The sequence below is a fragment of the Salvelinus namaycush genome, chromosome 36 (genome assembly GCF_016432855.1).
Source record: "Salvelinus namaycush isolate Seneca chromosome 36, SaNama_1.0, whole genome shotgun sequence".
Classification (NCBI taxonomy): domain Eukaryota; kingdom Metazoa; phylum Chordata; class Actinopteri; order Salmoniformes; family Salmonidae; genus Salvelinus; species Salvelinus namaycush.
In genome coordinates, this window is record NC_052342.1 from 19,345,943 (window position 1) to 19,365,118 (window position 19,176).

Consider the following 19,176-nt stretch of genomic DNA (forward strand, 5'->3'; position numbering starts at 1 on the left):
GTAGTAGTAGGAGCTGCGGTTGTTGTAGTAGGAGCTGCGGTTGTAGTAGTCGGAGCTGGGGTTGTCGTAGTAGTCGGAGCTGGGGTTGTCATAGTAGGTTCCGGGGTTGTCGTAGTAGTAGGAGCAGCGGTTGTCGTAGTAGGAGCTGCGGTTGTCGTAGTAGGAGCTGCGGTTGTCGTAGTAGGAGCTGCGGTTGTCGTAGTAGGAGCCGCGGTTGTCGTAGTAGGAGCCGCGGTTGTCGTAGTAGGAGCCGCGGTTGTCGTAGTAGGAGCCGCGGTTGTCGTAGTAGGTTCCGGGGTTGTCGTAGTAGTAGGAGCAGCGGTTGTCATAGTAGGAGCTGCGGTTGTCGTAGTAGGAGCTGCGGTTGTCGTAGTAGTAGGAGCTGGGGTTGTCATAGTAGGTTCCGGGGTTGTCGTAGTAGTAGGAGCTGGGGTTGTCATAGTAGGTTCCGGGGTTGTCGTAGTAGTAGGAGCTGGGGTTGTCATAGTAGGTTCCGGGGTTGTCGTAGTAGTAGGAGCAGCGGTTGTCGTAGTAGGAGCCTCGGTTGTCGTAGTAGGAGCCTCGGTTGTTGTTGTCATATTAGGATCTAAGGTTGTGCTTGTTGCAGAGCAAAGGCTGCCTATTCCTGGAAAAAATACAAAATATTACAAGTATTAGTAAGTATAACAATACCTTAATCCTAGGCACCAGAAATGGGCATTTCCAGAACATCAGCCCATGTTTTTCCCTCAAGGCCACCACATCCTGCGCAAAAAACTCAAAACAATTGAAATAGGCCCATTGGCCTGAAGATAGACCAGCCCATCTGGCATTTGCCTGAAATTCCATATAACCATTCCTTTTGTGACTCGTTTCAAGAAGCTGGGCTTATGTCGCATGTCACTACTTCACAGGAGAGGAGAGAATGTTATTTTTTTTTAAATATCAAAATGCATTTTTTGGGGAGAAATTCCTTCTGGAACGTGTTCTTTTATGTGCCTTAATTATTAACGTATATGTCATCTTTAAATACGAATAAAATTGTAAATTACCAGCCTAGTAAAATCCAGGCACTAGCAATGATTGGCTGAGATAATGGATGGGCTGGACATGCTGAGAGATGAGTTTGGATTGGTCTGCCATTTAGCATGGTCTTATCTATTACATGAGCTGCTCAGTATGTGTGGATAATCATTTCTACGGCTACTTAAAAAAAAGATATCATGAAGAACTGAAAAAGTGTTTGCTGGACTACTTTCTGGAGGACGATCATGCCATGCTGACTCTCCCCGATACTGAAAATGAATCAGACAATGAGGAAATCCCTGACTTAGGTCAAAACATTTTCATTGAACCAGACATTATAGTCTTCTGATGACAGTGGTGGGGAAGAAACTGTGTCATTGTCACGGAAGAACTTGACCGAATTTATGAAATCAGTGGAAGCACAGAGATGATTGCCAAATGCTGAGAGTCCAAAAGGTAACACAGAAGGCTGTTGTATAAAACTTGTCTTCTGATTACATTTTATAACTAAGGGCAACCATGGCAACCATGACATAGAGGAAGAAGCATTTTTCATCCATGTATACGGCTAATAGTCTAATTACATTATCAGATTTTATAAGTTTCTAATTTGGTCAGAAAGTCATTTTTCATTGCAAGTTAAAGTGTACTGTTAGCTATCTTTCTCACGTAGTTTACTAGACTGTGAATCCTTAAAGAGATGTGTGGGGCTAAGGCTTAAGAGTGTGTGAACAATGCTGAATGGGTGTAGACAAAGATGAGCTCTCCAGTAGGCGTACTGTACCAAAACATTCACAGACCATTTTCTTAAAGGTGGGGTTACAAGTTTATCAACATTCAAAGCAGGATTACTTTCCCATTGCTCATCAACTGTGCAGTGTATGATATAAAAAATGTATAGCTCTGAGTCTCTTACTTTTATCCAATGTAAAAAAAATACCATTTCAAATTTCCTGCATAGGACCGAATCTAAGTGGTGAGTCACATTTCTGCTTAAGCTTCATATTGAATATATTTTTACAACAATAGAGATAGATACTAACCTGAAAATATGAGGAACACCCAAAGTTCCATGGTTGTATTGGTATTCCCTAATACATGGGAGAAAAATATGAATCAAATTCTAAATAAATTAAACAATTATTAATTTAAATTATACATTTAAATACTAATCAATAATACAACTTGATTCATGTTAAGTCTCTAAACAAAAGTTAAACTGCTAACTGTTTAGGTTTTCTGAGTGTGATTTTTCTATCAATACAGTAGTTCTAAAGTACCTCTAAGTGAGTGTTCACTATTTCGTACATTTACATCCTGATAAGTGCATGTACTTTCAATGTATAATATGTTATAGAATTATAGAAAATGTCTTACCAAAATGGTTGCTGCTTGTCTTGGTGTTCAGGCTTCTGTGAGCTCCTCAACTGATATGCATACGTTTCTCTTTTGATTTTATGTCGGGCGGCATCCCAAATGGCATCCTATTCCCTATATAGTGCACTACTTTGACTAGGGCCCATAGGGAATAGGGGCGGCAGGTAGCCTAGTAACCGGAAGGTTGCAAGATTGAAATCCCCGAGCTGACAAGTGAGATGTACATTTGAGCTGTACATTCCATCTCTGGCAGTTACAGTAATTACAGTTGAACAAGGAAGAATAATCTACATTCCAACACTATCAAGCCAGTAAGCAACTTCTGGTAACACTTGTTAGATACTTTTTTGGTACAGTGGTTTAAAAGTTGTAGCATACAGCAGCACAGCTTGCATGGTGCCGGAGAATTTTTATTTTATTTATTTTATTTCACCTTTATTTAACCAGGTAGGCAAATTGAGAACACGTTCTCATTTACAATTGCGACCTGGCCAAGATAAAGCAAAGCAGTTCGACACATACAACAACACATAGTTACACATGGAGTAAAACAAACATACAGTCAATAATACAGTGAAAAATAAGTCTATATACAATATGAGCAAGTGAGGTGAGATAAGGGAGGTGAAGGCAAACAAAATATATATATAAATAAATAAAAATATAAAAAGGCCATGGTGGCGAAGTAAATACAATATAGCAAGTAAAAAAAAAAAGTAGAGTAGAGATAGAAAAAGTAGAGATAGAAATAATGGGGTGCAAAGGAGCAAAATAAATAAATAAATACAGTAGGTAAAGAGGTAGTCGTTTGGGCTAAATTATAGATGGGCTATGTACAGGTGCAGTAATCTATGAGCTGCTCTGACAGCTGGTGCTTAAAGCTAGTGAGGGAGATAAGTGTTTCCAGTTTCAGAGATTTTTGTAGTTCGTTCCAGTCATTGGCAGCAGAGAACTGGAAGGAGAGGCGGCCAAAGGAAGAATTGGTTTTGGGGGTGACCAGAGAGATATACCTGCTGGAGCGCGTGCTACAGGTAGGTGCTGCTATGGTGACCAGCGAGCTGAGATAAGGGGGGACTTTACCTAGCAGGGTCTTGTAGATGACCTGGAGCCAGTGGGTTTGGCGACGAGTATGAAGCGAGGGCCAGCCAACGAGAGTGTACAGGTCGCAGTGGTGGGTAGTATATGGGGCTTTGGTGACAAAACGGATGGCACTGTGATAGACTGCATCCAATTTATTGAGTAGGGTTTTGGAGGCTATTTTGTAAATGACATCACCGAAGTCGAGGATTGGTAGGATGGTCAGTTTTACAAGGGTATGTTTGGCAGCATGAGTGAAGGATGCTTTGTTGCGGAATAGGAAGCCAATTCTAGATTTAACTTTGGATTGGAGATGTTTGATGTGAGTCTGGAAGGAGAGTTTACAGTCTAACCAGACACCTAGGTATTTGTAGTTGTCCACATATTCAGAGCCGTCCAGAGTAGTGATGTTGGACAGGCGGGCAGGTGCAGGCAGCGATCGGTTGAAGAGCATGCATTTAGTTTTACTTGTATTTAAGAGCAAATGGAGGCCACGGAAGGAAAGTTGTATGGCATTGAAGCTCGCCTGGAGGGTTGTTAACACAATGTCAAAAGAAGGGCCAGAAGTATACAGAATAGTGTCGTCTGCGTAGAGATGGATCAGAGAATCACCAGCAGCAAGAGTGACATCATTGATGTATACAGAGAAGAGAGTCGGTCCAAGAATTGAACCCTGTGGCACCCCCATAGAGACTGCCAGAGGCCCGGACAACAGACCTTCCGATTTGACACACTGAACTCGATCAGAGAAGTAGTTGGTGAACCAGGCGAGGCAATCATTAGAGAAACCAAGGCTGTCGAGTCTGCCGATGAGGATGTGGTGATTGACAGAGTCAAAAGCCTTGGCCAGGTCAATGAATACGGCTGCACAGTATTGTTTCCAATCGATGGCGGTTAAGATATCGTTTATGACCTTGAGCGTGGCTGAGGTGCACCCATGACCAGCTCTGAAACCAGATTGCATAGCGGAGAAGGTATGGTGGGATTCGAAATGGTCGGTAATCTGTTTGTTGACTTGGCTTTCGAAGACCTTAGAAAGGCAGGGTAGGATAGATATAGGTCTGTAGCTGTTAGGGTCAAGAGTGTTCCCCCCTTTGAAGAGGGGGATAACCGCAGCTGCTTTCCAATCTTTGGGAATCTCAGACGACACGAAAGAGAGGTTGAAAAGGCTAGTAATAGGGGTGGCAACAATTTCAGCAGATAGTTTTAGAAAGAAAGGGTCCAGATTATCTAGCCCGGCTGATTTGTAAGGGTCCAGATTTTGCAGCTCTTTCAGAACATCAGCTGACTGTATTTGGGAGAAAGAGAAATGGGGAAGGCTTGGGCGAGTAGCAGAGGGGAGGGCAGTGCTGTTGACCGGGGTAGGGGTAGCCAGGTGGTAAGCATGGCCAGCCGTAGAAAAATGCTTATTGAAATTCTCAATTATAGTGGATTTGTCGGTGGTGACAGTGTTTCCTATCTTCAGTGCAGTTGGAAGCTGGGAGGAGGTGTTCTTATTCTCCATGGACTTTACAGTGTCCCAGAACTTTTTTGAATTTGTGTTGCAGGAAGCAAATTTCTGCTTGAAAAAGCTAGCCTTGGCTTTTCTAACTGCCTGTGTATATTGGTTTCTAGCTTCCCTGAAAAGTTGCATATCACGGGGGCTGTTCGATGCTAATGCAGAACGCCATAGGATGTTTTTCTGTTGGTTAAGGGCAGTCAGGTCAGGAGAGAACCAAGGGCTATATCTGTTCCTGGTTCTAAATTTCTTGAATGGGGCATGCTTATTCAAGATGGTGAGGAAGGCATTTTTTTAAAATATCCAGGCATCCTCTACTGACGGGATGAGATCAATATCCTTCCAGGATACCTCGGCCAGGTCGATTAGAAAGGCCTGCTCGCTGAAGTGTTTCAGGGAGCGTTTGACAGTGATGAGTGGAGGTCGTTTGACCGCTGACCCATTACGGATGCAGGCAATGAGGCAGTGATCGCTGAGATCTTGGTTGAAAACAGCAGAGGTGTATTTGGAGGGCAAGTTGGTTAGGATGATATCTATGAGGGTACCCGTGATTACGGAATTGGGGTGGTACCTGGTAGGTTCATTGATAATTTGTGTGAGATTGAGGGCATCAAGCTTAGATTGTAGGATGGCTGGGGTGTTAAGCATGTTCAAATTTAGGTCGCCTAGCAGCACGAGCTCTGAAGATAGATGGGGGGCAATCAGTTCACATATGGTGTCCAGAGCACAGCTGGGGGCAGAGGGTGGTCTATAGCAGGCGGCAACGGTGAGAGACTTGTTTTTAGAGAGGTGGATTTTTAAAAGTAGAAGTTCAAATTGTTTGGGAACAGACCTGGATAGTAAAACAGAACTCTGCAGGCAATCTTTGCAGTAGATTGCAACACCGCCCCCTTTGGCCGTTCTATCTTGTCTGAAAATCTTGTAGTTGGGGATGAAAATGTCAGAATTTTTGGTGGTCTTTCTAAGCCAGGATTCAGACACGGCTAAAACATCCGGGTTGGCAGAGTGTGCTAAAGCAGTGAATAAAACAAACTTAGGGAGGAGGCTTCTAATGTTAACATGCATGAAACCAAGGCTATTACGGTTACAGAAGTCATCAAAAGAGAGCGCCTGGGGAATAGGAGTGGAGCTAGGTACTGCAGGGCCTGGATTCACCTCAACATCACCAGAGGAACAGAGGAGTAGGATAAGGGTACGGCTAAAAGCTATGAGAATTGGTCGTCTAGAACGTCTAGAACAGAGAGTAAAAGGACGTTTCTGGGGGCAATAAAATAGCTTCAAGGAATAATGTACAGACAAAGGTATGGTAGGATGTGAATACAGTGGAGGTAAACCTAGGTATTGAGTAATGATGAGAGAGATATTGTCTCTAGAAACATCATTGAAACCAGGTGATGTCATCGCATATGTGGGTGGTGGAACTGAAAGGTTGGATATGGTATAGTGAGCAGGGCTAGAGTGAACAGGGCTACAGTGAAATAAGCCAATAAACACTAACCAGAACAGCAATGGACAAGGCATATTTACATTAAGGAGAGGCATGCTTAATCGAGTGATCAATAAGGGTCCAGTGAGTAGAGGTTGGTTGGGGTCACGGCGATCCAGACAGCTGGCCGGGTAGATGGCTATCGGTAGCAAGATAGCATAGGATGGAGGTCTATTTTTAGACACCTCGTGCGTTTCCGTCGGTAGATTAGTGGGGTTCCGTGTGGTAGAGGGGATAAATCCAATTGGCAAAATAGATATAGTGACCCAAGAAAAAAATTGTCCGATATACTTATTCAGATAGCAGCCGATAAGACAGCTAACGATTAGCGGGCCCCAGATGAGCGTTCAGGTAACGTCGCGACGGAGGTGCCAGTTGGATAACTCCCTCGGGCAGAATTCCATGGCACATTATTTAAGTGTCAGCCATTAATGCTAGCTAGCTAGTTTGACCACCAGAGGACATCTTTGAGAAGCATTTGATAGCCTTCAACAGTGGCTGTACTAGAGAATTTAAAACATTTTTGTAAGAACATGGTATATGGGACTGATTTTAAGAAATGTTGCTTAATTTGATATGGTGTTTCTAGTCCAAGAAAAACTCTGGGTTTCTGTTAGGATGGAATGGAAAATATGGCGCTGTACAACGTAATGGTCGGGAGTAGGCTACAGTACTGGGCTATTTAGCTAAAGAATCCCTGTCGTGTACCAGTCGTGTATAGACGTAATGGAAATATTTGACCTTTTTTGCCACTTCTGACACACGGTTGGATCCCTCCTTGGGGCACTACTTGTTGAGTAAAGAAAACACTTAACAATCACAATACAGTAACTATTGGTCACTTATGTATTATTATTCAAATATTATATTCATTATAGAATTGTGTCAGTTATTAATGATAAACCTTTAAACTGCACTCTTCCTCCCCATCTCTATTTTTCAGCTCCAGATGACAAAACCTGCACACAGTCCAAGGGTTGCAGGTCTGCCGACTTCCTTCTGGTCACACATTGTAGTCAGAGAAATATCCAATAAACCAAAGACATTGCTTTAAGTGTGAATGTACTTTATTACAGATATTTTCCTCAAATAAAATAAACAAGTTATTACAACTGATTTACATTGTGGATAGTGTGTGTGTGTGTGCGCATGATTAGTTTTATTTTTCCTTGTCCGCCACCCATCTCTGCTTTGTCAGTCTTGATAGGCCCAGTGTATGCACTTCTGGGTGAGGCTGTCAGGCAGTGGTGGAGTGCATGGCAGATCTGAAAGAGAGCTGCACAAAGTGACAGTAAGTATACTTATCAACAACATGTCTGTGTGTGCATCTGTTGGTGTGGGTGAGCATATGCAATATAATTCTGAATTACCTGTATCCATCTGGGAATCCTCAAAAGTGTCTCCCTTCACGGCCAGTGTAGTAGGAACTGGTGCAGCCGGTAAATATAACACCACAGCAGGGGAATGCCGTGACTGCATCTACTACGCAGATCTAAAAGAGGAACAATTTTCTTAACTGACAATAATCATACAACTAAACAGACTGAATGAGTGTAAGGCCTGGATTCAATCAGATCAAGTGTTAAGCGGTGATAGCTGACACCTGCATAGCTGATGTTTTGGCGGTGTCTGAGGTCGACCGATTATGATTTTTCAATGCCGATACCAATTATTGGAGGACCAAAAAAAGCCGATTCCGATTAATATATTTATAATAATGACAATTACAACAATACTGAATGAACCCTTTTATTTTAACTTAATATAATACATAAATAAAAATCAATTTGGTCTCAAATAAATAATGAAACATGTTCAATTTGGTTTAAATAATGCAAAAACACAGTGTTGGAGAAGAAAGTAAAAGTGCAATATGTGCCATGTAAAAAAGCTAACGTTTAAGTTCCTTGCTCAGAACATGAGAACATATGAAAGCTGGTGGTTCCTTTTAACATAAGTCTTCAATATTCCCAGTTAACTTCTTACGTCTGAGATCGGCTGAGATCCCGTTAACTTCTATAGGATAGGGGGCAGCATGTTCACGTTTGGATGAAAAGCGTGCCCAGAGTAAACTGCCTCCTACTCAGTCCCAGATGCCAATATATGCATATTATTAAAACTGTTTGAATCATGTCTGTGACTATAACATAACTTATTTGGTAGGAAAAACCCAGAGGACAAACCTTTTAGATTTTATTTTTTTAGGTCACTCTCTTTTCAATGGGTTTTCATTGGGAATAAAGGACCTTCCTGCAGTTCCTATTGCTTCCACTGGATGTCAACAGTCTTTAGAAATTTATTGAGGTTTTTCCTTAGAGAAATGAAGAAGTAGCCATGTTCAGAATGAGGCTTGAGTGAAGTGTACTGTTTGTTAGAAGTGCATGACCAGAAAGCATGCTACACATTGTTTTCCTCCGGTATTGAACACAGATCATCCCGCCTTCAATTTTATCGATTATTTACATTTAAAAATACCTAAAGTTGTATTACAAAAGTAGTTTGAAATGTTTGGACAATGCTTACAGGTAACTTTTGAGATATTTTGTAGTCACATTGTGCAAGTTGGAACCGGTGTTTTTCTGGACCAAACGCGCCAAATAAATTGACATTTTGGATATATAATCGACGGAATTAATCGAACAAAAGGACCATTTGTGATGTTTATGGGACATATTGGAGGGCCAACAGAAGAAGCTCGTCAAAGGTAAGGCATGAATTATATCTTTATTACTGTGTTTTGTGTCGCGCCTGGAAGGTTGAAATATGATGGTCTGTGATTGTTAGCTGGGGTGCTATCCTCAGATAATAGCATTGTTTGCTTTCGCCGTAAAGCATTTTTGAAATCTGACACGTTGGCTGGATTCACAACAAGTGTAGCTTTAATTTGGTATATTGAATGTGTGATTTCATGAAAGTTAAATTTTTATAGTAATTTATTTTAATTTGGCGCTCTGCATTTTCACTGGATGTTGGCCAGGTGGGACGCTACCGTCCCACATATCCCAGAGAGGTTAACGGGATTGACATGACAGCCAGTGAAAGTGAAGGGCGCCAAATTCAAACAGAAATCTCATAATTAAAATTACTCAAACATACAAGTATTTTACACCATTTTAAAGATAAACTTGTTGTTAATCCCACCACAGTGTCCGATTTCAAAAAGGCTTTATGACGAAAGCACACCATCTGATTATGTTAGGTCAGTACCTAGTCACAGAAAAACACAGACATTTTCCAGCCAAAGAGAGAAGTCACAAAAAGCAGAAATAGAGATAAAATTAATGACTAACCTTTGATTATCTTCATCAGACGACACTCATAGGACTTCATGTTACACAATACATGTATGTTTTGTTCGATAAAATTCATATTTATATCCAAAAATCTTAGTTTACATTGGCGCGTTATGTTCAGTAATGTTTTACCTCCAAAACATCCGGTGATTTTGCAGAGAGCCAAATCAATTTACAGAAATACTCATAATAAACATTGATAAAAGATACAAGTATTATACATGGAACTTTAGATAAACTTCTCCTTAATGCAACCTCTGTGTCAGATTTTTTACTTTACTTTACAGAAAAAGCACGCCATGCAATAATCTGAGTACAGTGCTCAGAGACCAAAACAAGCCATATAGATATCCTCCATGTTGTGGAGTCAACAGAAGTCAGAAATAGCATTATAAATATTCACTTACCTTTGATGATCTTCATCAGAATGAACTGCCAGGAATCCCAGTTCCACAATAAATGTTTGTTTTGTTCGATAACGTCCATAATTTATGTCCAAATACCTCCTTTTTGTTCGCGCGTTTAGTTCCAAAATCCAAATTGATGACGCGCAGGCCAGACGAAAAGTAAAAAAATTCCATTACAGTTCGTAGAAACATGTCAAACGATGTATAGAATCAATCTTTAGGATGTTTTTAACATAAATCTTCAATAATGTTTCAACCGGAGAATTCCTTTGTCTGTAGAAATGCGATGGAACGCAGCTAACTCTCACGGGGGCGCGCCTGAGTGAGCTCGTGGCACTCTGCCAGAGCCCTGACTCAAACAGCTCCCATTTCCTCATCCTTCACAGTAGAAGCATCAAACAAGGTTCTAAAGACTGTTGACATCTAGTGGAAGCCGTAGGAAGTGCAATATGGCCCCATAGACACTGTATATTGGATAGGCAAACCTACAAACAGATTTCCCACTTCCTGGTTGGATTCTTTCTAAATTTTTGCCTGCAATATGAGTTATGTTATACTCACAGACATCATTCAAACAGTTTTAGAAACTTCAGAGTGTTTTCTATCCATATCTACTAATAATATGCATAGCTTAGCTTCTGGGACTGAGTAGCAGGCAGTTTACTCTGGGCACCTTATTCATCCAAGCTACTCAATACTGCCCCCAGCCATAAGAAGTTAAGAAGTTTTAGGTTGTAGTTATTATAGGACTATTTCTCTCTATAGCATTTGTATTTCATATACCTTTGACTATTGGATATTCTTATAGGCACTATAGTATTGCCAGCCTAATCTCGGGAGTTGATAGACTTGAAGTCATAAACAGAGCTGTGCTTCAAGCATTGCAAAGAGCTGCTGGCAAACGCAGGAAAGGGCTGTTTGAATGAATGCTTACGAGCCTGCTGCTGCCTACCACCGCTCAGTCAGACTGCTCTATCAAATATAAAATCATAGACTTAATTATAATATAATAAACACACAGAAATACGAGCCTAAGGTCATTAATATGGTCAAATCTGGAAACTATCATTTCAAAAACAAAACATTTATTCTTTCAGTGAAATACGGAACCGTTCTGTATTTTAACGAACGGGTGGCATCCATAAGTCTAAATATTGCTGTTACATTGCACAACCTTCAATGTTATGTCATAATTATGTAAAATTCTGGCAAATGAATTACGATCTTTGTTAGGAAGAAATGGTCTTCACACAGTTCGCAACGAGCCAGGTGGCCCAAACTGCTACATATACCCTGACTCTGCTTGCACAGAAGGCAAGAGAAGTGACACAATTTCCCTAGTTAATATTGCCTGCTAACATGAATTTCTTTTAACTTTTTAAATATACGTGTGTATTAATTTTAAGAAAGACATTAATGTTTATGGTTAGGTACAACGGTGCAACGACAGTGCTTTTTTCGCAAATGCGCTTGTTAGGCTGTGATTCGATGATAAATTAACAGGCACCGCATTGATTATTTGCAACGCAGGACAAGCTAGTTAAACTAGTAATATCATCAACCATTTGTAGTTAACTAGTGATTATGTTAAGATTGATTGTTTTTTATAAAGATAAGTTTAATGCCTGCTAGCAATTTACCTTGGCTCCTTGCTGCACTCGCGTAACAGGTGGTCAGCCTGCCACGCAGTCTCCTCGTGGAGTGCAATGTAATCGGCCATTATCCGCATCCAAAAATGAAGATTACCGATTACGAAAACTTGAAATCGGCCCTAATTAAATCGGTCGACCTCTAGTCTGAGGTGTATCTGCGTTGGATCTGTCAAATCGGTAAGCAGCAGCTCTACACCGTCCTATTAACGTTATAAGTTCAGAACGAGAAAGTGTAAGTTATATAGAAATAATGATGCTCAAATTCAAAATCATTAAACTAAATAAAGAGATTTCTATCAGCCAAATCGAGGTGTAGATTACATCTCAAATTCCAGTGTTCTAACTTGTAAACAGGGCTGCATGAGATTTCTGTTAATGCGACTCCGTGCAGCCAATGACAATGTCCACGTTAGGTATAATGTCAGGAGCAGCTTGTGGATATGACAGCTCTAACACAGCTCCACCTCAGACACCACCAAAACAACCGCTATGTGGATATGACAGCTTGTTCTACTGTTCTACCTCAGACACCACCAAAACAACCGCTATGTGGATATGACAGCTTGTTCTACAGTTCTACCTCAGACACCGCCAAAACAACCGCTATGTGGACATGACAGCTTGTTCTACAGTTCTACCAAAGACACCACCAAAACAAGCGCTATGTGGATATGACAGCTTGTTCTACAGTTCTACCTCAGACACCACCAAAACAACCGCTATGTGGATATGACAGCTTGTTCTACAGTTCTACCTCAGACACCACCAAAACAACCGCTATGTGGATATGACAGCTTGTTCTACAGTTCTACCTCAGACACCGCCAAAACAACCGCTATGTGGATATGACAGCTTGTTCTACAGTTCTACCTCAGACACCACCAAAACAACCGCTATGTGGATATGACAGCTTGTTCTACAGTTCCGCCTCAGACACCACCAAAACAACCGCTATGTGGATATGACAGCTTGTTCTACAGTTCTACCTCAGACACCACCAAAACAACCGCTATGTGGATATGACAGCTTGTTCTACAGTTCTACCTCAGACACCACCAAAACAACCGCTATGTGGATATGACAGCTTGTTCTACAGTTCTACCTCAGACACCACCAAAACAACCGCTATGTGGATATGACAGCTTGTTCTACCGTTCTACCTCAGACACCACCAAAACAACCGCTATGTGGATATGACAGCTTGTTCTACAGTTCTACCTCAGACACCACCAAAACAACCGCTATGTGGATATGACAGCTTGTTCTACAGTTCTACCTCAGACACCACCAAAACAACCGCTATGTGGATATGACAGCTTGTTCTATAGTTCTACCAAAGACACCACCAAAACAACCGCTATGTGGATATGACAGCTTGTTCTACAGTTCTACCTCAGACACCACCAAAACAACCGCTATGTGGATATGACAGCTTGTTCTACAGTTCTACCTCAGACACCACCAAAACAACCGCTATGTGGATATGACAGCTTGTTCTACAGTTCTACCAAAGACACCACCAAAACAACCGCTATGTGGATATGACAGCTTGTTCTACAGTTCTACCAAAGACACCACCAAAACAACCGCTATGTGGATATGACAGCTTGTTCTACAGTTCTACCTCAGACACCACCAAAACAACCGCTATGTGGATATGACAGCTTGTTCTATAGTTCTACCAAAGACACCACCAAAACAACCGCTATGTGGATATGACAGCTTGTTCTACTGTTCTACCTCAGACACCACCAAAACAACCGCTATGTGGATATGACAGCTTGTTCTACTGTTCTACCTCAGACACCACCAAAACAACCGCTATGTGGATATGACAGCTTGTTCTACAGTTCTACCTCAGACACCACCAAAACAACCGCTATGTGGATATGACAGCTTGTTCTACAGTTCTACCTCAGACACCACCAAAACAACCGCTATGTGGATATGACAGCTTGTTCTACAGTTCTACCTCAGACACCACCAAAACAACCGCTATGTGGATATGACAGCTTGTTCTACAGTTCTACCTCAGACACCACCAAAACAACCGCTATGTGGATATGACAGCTTGTTCTACAGTTCTACCTCAGACACCACCAAAACAACCGCTATGTGGATATGACAGCTTGTTCTACAGTTCTACCTCAGACACCACCAAAACAACCGCTATGTGGATATGACAGCTTGTTCTACAGTTCTACCAAAGACACCACCAAAACAACCGCTATGCAGCAGTTGGCTGAAGCGGATGTGATTAAATAGAGCCCCAAGTGAGGGAGAGAGTACATGTATGTGATAATTACCTGTATCACCTGTCGTGGCCGGTGTAGCAGATGCAGGGGCAGACGACTGCAGCTGTTAAGACTGGTTGAGCTAATAGGGGTGTCAGATCTAAAAGAGAGAGGAACAATTTTAAAACGTAAAAATAATTATACAACAAAACAGAGTGAGTGTGTGTGTTTGATAAATACCTGGACCACATCACACTGCTTCAGGTCTACAAGCCTCTGGAAGTTCCAGCGTGCCACTCCAGGCCTGGAACAGCTTGGCCTGTCACCCACCGAGCAGGTTGGCAGATCTGAAAGATAGGCACAATATAATTTTAATGGCACAGTAGTACATAGAGCCATGACTACATGGAACTATATTCCACATCAAGTAACTCATGCAAGCAGTAAAATTTGATTTAAAAAACAGATAAAATACACCTTATGGAAGAGCGGGGACTGTGAAGAGACATGCATATACACACACGATAACATACACACACGTACACACGATTTTGTGTTTTAGATTTGTGGTAGTAGAGTAGTGGCCTGAGGACACGCACTTAATGTATTGTAATGTCTTTAAAATTGTATAACTGCCGTAATTTCGCTGGACCTGAAGAAGAGTAACTGCTGTCTTGGCAGCAGCTAATGGGGATCCATAATAAATACAATACAACAAATTAATTATGTTTGTGTGTGTTTGGCAACCCACAGAGCAGACTTCATTTTCCCAACCGCTCATTGTACTTGCCCTTGCAATCTGATATGTGTGTTGTGTTATTATGACTTAGAAGTGTCAACCTGACCACATCCTTGTAGTAGGCCATTCCATTCAGGGATTAGCTTTGGGGAAAATGACTAACAGTGTACAGTAAAAAGGATATCAAATATTCAGATCTGGATTGACAAGTAGACTAAATCATGTGAAGTTACAAACCTCTATGGCTGAGTCTACACTCAAGTTAAATAAAAGAAGTTGAGTTTTTTAACAAAAGCATCTGTTACGTGGGCTCTGAGTGTGTTCCTGTGTGAGGGGGGCACCTTGGAGGCGTAAGCAGGGCCGAGTCAGAGGAGAGTAATCTGAGAGTTTGTGGATTCAAAGATACTCTGCTATTGGTCGGTTGCGGGCGACTAGAGCCGTCCTGACACTGAATTGATCACAGTGGGGATTGGTGCAGTCTGTGAGGGTGAGGGGCCAGGGTGACTGTGTGTTCTGTGTGAAACACGGTACTTGGTGAAGCCCTATTGGAAGAAGGACCTCGTTCTGAAAGTGTCTGTGTGACTGTCTAAGTGACCCTCAGAGGTGGTGAATTCCAATTATTTTAAATGTGCTAGCCAGGTATGCCCTGGGTTACTCTGTGTGAGTGTTTTGTTTTGTAGGAGCGTTCTGTGTGGGCGCGGTAGGTTGACTCTGTGTGAGTAACCTTTCAATTACGTTCTGATGTTCTGTGTGAGCATCTGACCAGTTCTGTGTGAGCATCTGACCATCCTGTGTGGGTGATCATTAAAGTTCTGTGTGAGCATCTGACCATCCTGTGTGGGTGATCATTAAAGTTCTGTGTGAGCATCTGACCAGTTCTGTGTGGACATCTGACCAGTTCTGTGTGAGCATCTGACCATCCTGTGTGGGTGATCATTAAAGTTCTGTGTGAGCATCTGACCAGTTCTGTGTGGACATCTGACCAGTTCTGTGTGAGCATCTGACCATCCTGTGTGGGTGATCATTAAAGTTCTGTGTGAGCATCTGACCAGTTCTGTGTGGACATCTGACCAGTTCTGTGTGAGCATCTGACCATCCTGTGTGGGTGATCATTAAAGTTCTGTGTGAGCATCTGACCATCCTGTGTGGGTGAACATTAAAGTTCTGTGAGTACTTAGGGAATTTCTGTTATAACTGTTTTTCTCTCCCGGTGTGCGTGTGAGAGTGAGATTTTGTGTTTGTGTGTGTGTGTGTGTGTCTGTGTATGACTAAGGAGCCATGGGTGCGCTCGGGAGCAAAGAACCAGGCATTCCGGACCCTCCTACTGGAGCCTTGAAGGTTATGGTAGATAAATGGGGTAGGGATATTCTGGAACAGGTACTTCTATGGCATAGAGAGGGTGGTTTTCCTTTGACAGGGACACTAAGTGTGACGCTGTTAGACGAGATTAGACAGAGATTGGTAGAGAAGGAAGGTAACCTAGGGAAAAAGGATCAAATTGATTGGGTGAAATTCAGAAAATGGGAAAGGGAGGCTGACAAATGAAAGAAGAGACAGGACCCATTTCGGGGAAAAACCAGTCAGAATATGGTAGTTCAGACTGAGGAAGGAGAACAGAAGGGGAAAGATGAAACAGTGAGAAGGAATAGGAAGGATGATGATGACAGAGACTGTCCCCCTCCCTACTGTACTCCTCAAACTCTCTACCCAGTGTTGCCGGACCTCCCTCCTCCTCAGTCGCCTCCTGCTGATCCGCTGGATGCAAGACCACTACAACCTGCAGCCCTACCCCCTGTCTCTCCCAACACCACAGTGATTGATCGTCTGGCACGGAGCCTGGCTGAAGTCCTGAAAGGGTCTGGAGTGACTCCGGCCAGTCCCACTAGAGCCGCAGTGGGGGGAGCACGCCAGAAGGGAAAAAAGATCAACAATCCTTTTCTCAAGGCTCCTCCACTCAGCTCCAGTGAGGAAAGTGACGACGGAGGGGCACCCCAGCTGACTCCCCCGTTGAAGGACCGTCTACGGGCCAGGACGGAGAGGCGTGTCTCTACCCCCTCCCCATACGACCCAGCATCAGACATGTATCGACAATACCCTCTGATGGCCTGTCCCAACCCTCAGCCTCGACCTGATGATGCTAATGCTGCTGCCGCCGCAGCATGGAACCCCATTGTGTATGTCCAGAGGACGTGGAGACATGATGAAATCAAAGACATTGTAGAAGACCTACCAGACCCAAGTAAGGACGCTGTGAAATATTCAGCAGAAATTAGGGTATTGGTGGGTCAGTACAAACCATCTGCTGCTGAGATAGCCCATATCTGTAAAAAGAAACTGGGACTCAGGTGGGCGGATGTACAGGAACAGTTTGATTGCAACTACCTGTGGACTGTGAATGGCGCATATCAGGACCAGATAACGGCGCTGCTGGCCAGGATTGTGGAGATGTATCCAACTAAGACCGACTGGACTGCCATCAGAGAATGCACTATGAAGAAAGATGAGGGCCTGGAGGCTTTCAGAAAGAGACTTGAGACCTGTTTCAGGCTACACAGTGGTATCAGACCAAACAAACATGCATATGGGGATCTGCTGAAAGACGCCCTGGTGAGGGGTCTGACACCGGGCCTGGAGAAAGCTGTGAGGACTACCTGCATCAGTTGGGAGACTGAGCCATTAGCAACGGTGGTACAGCACTGCAAGCATGCTGAGAGACAACAAAGTACTCAGAAGGAAGAAAAAATAAAGAAAGAAAAACTGAAGACACAGAAACTACAGGCTGCCCAGATGACGTTTTACCAGGGAGCAGCCCCAGCAGGGATAGGACAAGGGGGTGGAGTGCGCAAGTGTTACAACTGTGGGAAGCCGGGTCATTTTGCTGCTGACTGCTCCGAGCTAACAAATCCACAGAGGAACAAAGGCAGGGGTGGACCGAGAAGAGGGGCCCAAAGGGAGGGGGCAAGAAGTGGAGGAAAAGGAGCACATGCATGGACAGCCCCATTCCAACAACAGCCGTGGCAGCCAACTCCCAACCAATGGCAGGTCGGGCAACCTCACGGGGTCCAGCAACAGCAACAGTGGGGCCTACAAGGAGTCCCTCCAGGCAGAGGACAACCTGGAGCCTGGCAGACAGGGCCTGCCGGCACAGACGACCCTGTACAATCCAGAAAAGGGACAGGAGAAGGTGTATTGACATGATGAGAAGACAGGGACAGTTGTGCTAAAATCCTCAGAGCAACAAGAGCATTTGTTTTTAAAGTGTCACACCCTTCCGAGAGTAGAGCCAACCGTGGAGGCTTGCGTCAATGGTGAGTCATTAATATTTCTTGTTGATACTGGGGCTGCTATGTCTGTGATTAACTGCAAGGCTATGACAAAACCTCCCATGTCTAATGAAATAGTCAAAACTGTAGGGGCTTCAGGCCTCCCACTCAGAGAGCAGATAACTATGCCTCTGCCTGTCTCCTTTTGTGAGGAGAAGTGTCAACATCAAATTCTCTACTCTGACCACTGTCCTGTCAATCTGATGGGCAGGGACCTCCTGTGTAAACTTGGCATCAACATAACATGTGGCCAAACCAGTTTAACTGTTATTCATGAGGAAGAGGAGGAGGGGGGGGGGAGCAATTGATGTTAATGTCTGAGTTTTGTGACTGGTATTATGCATGGGATGTTGATGATGAGGTGCCCAATATGGCTTGTGTTTTCTTAATGGCCAAAACCCATTGGGGCCACGAGGGCAGTTTCATGTCTGAAGCAGGCTTACATTGCACCTCCCATTTTTCACCATTGACAAGAGATCTCTATTATGAGAAACAATGGCTGTGTGATACATTACAGAATGATCAGTGCAGTGTGAGGGTTTATACTGTAGCAGTGATTTGTGCTTTAGGGGTTAATCTAACCCCTGCACAGAAAGAGCTCTACCTGTTAGAGGATAGCGCACCACATGTGTCCCTGGCAAAATCAGACAGAGTAGAATGGGCGGATACTGGAATGTGGATGAAATGCTTGGTTAATGCTACAGACTGGGAGATGCGCCTTGATGAGTCAACTTATTCACCCAGCACACTGACAAGTTGTTACCCACTCAGTTGGGAAACTCCAACTGTAAGGGGTGTGCATGGTGTTGATCAGGTTTATTTTTCTACCAATATCATGTTGTTGAGTGAAGACTCACCCCTCCTGAGAGGGGTCCCTGAATGCCTATGGGCAAGGGACAAATATGATTTTGGGAGAAAAAAGAGAGCTGAGCCAATGGTGGTCACTCCTAAAGATACCAGGCGGCCATCTAGAGCACAGTATCCACTCAGTAGGGAGGCAATAGCAGGTATTACTCCTGTTCATGCATCCCTGTTAGCTAATGGTGCTTTGATTCCCTGTCCAGAATCACCCTGTAACACCCCTA

The 19,176-nt window shown here is 43.1% G+C and overlaps 1 long non-coding RNA gene across 1 annotated transcript; it reads right to left on the minus strand.

Moving 5' to 3' along the window:
* Positions 1 to 7,492: 7,492 nt before the first annotated feature.
* On the minus strand, positions 7,493 to 14,348 carry LOC120030706. Its single transcript, XR_005473669.1, has 4 exons — positions 14,270 to 14,348; positions 14,102 to 14,189; positions 7,814 to 7,935; positions 7,493 to 7,719 (listed from the first exon to the last, which is right to left on the minus strand). It is a non-coding gene; the product is annotated as an uncharacterized LOC120030706 (long non-coding RNA).
* Positions 14,349 to 19,176: the final 4,828 nt, after the last annotated feature.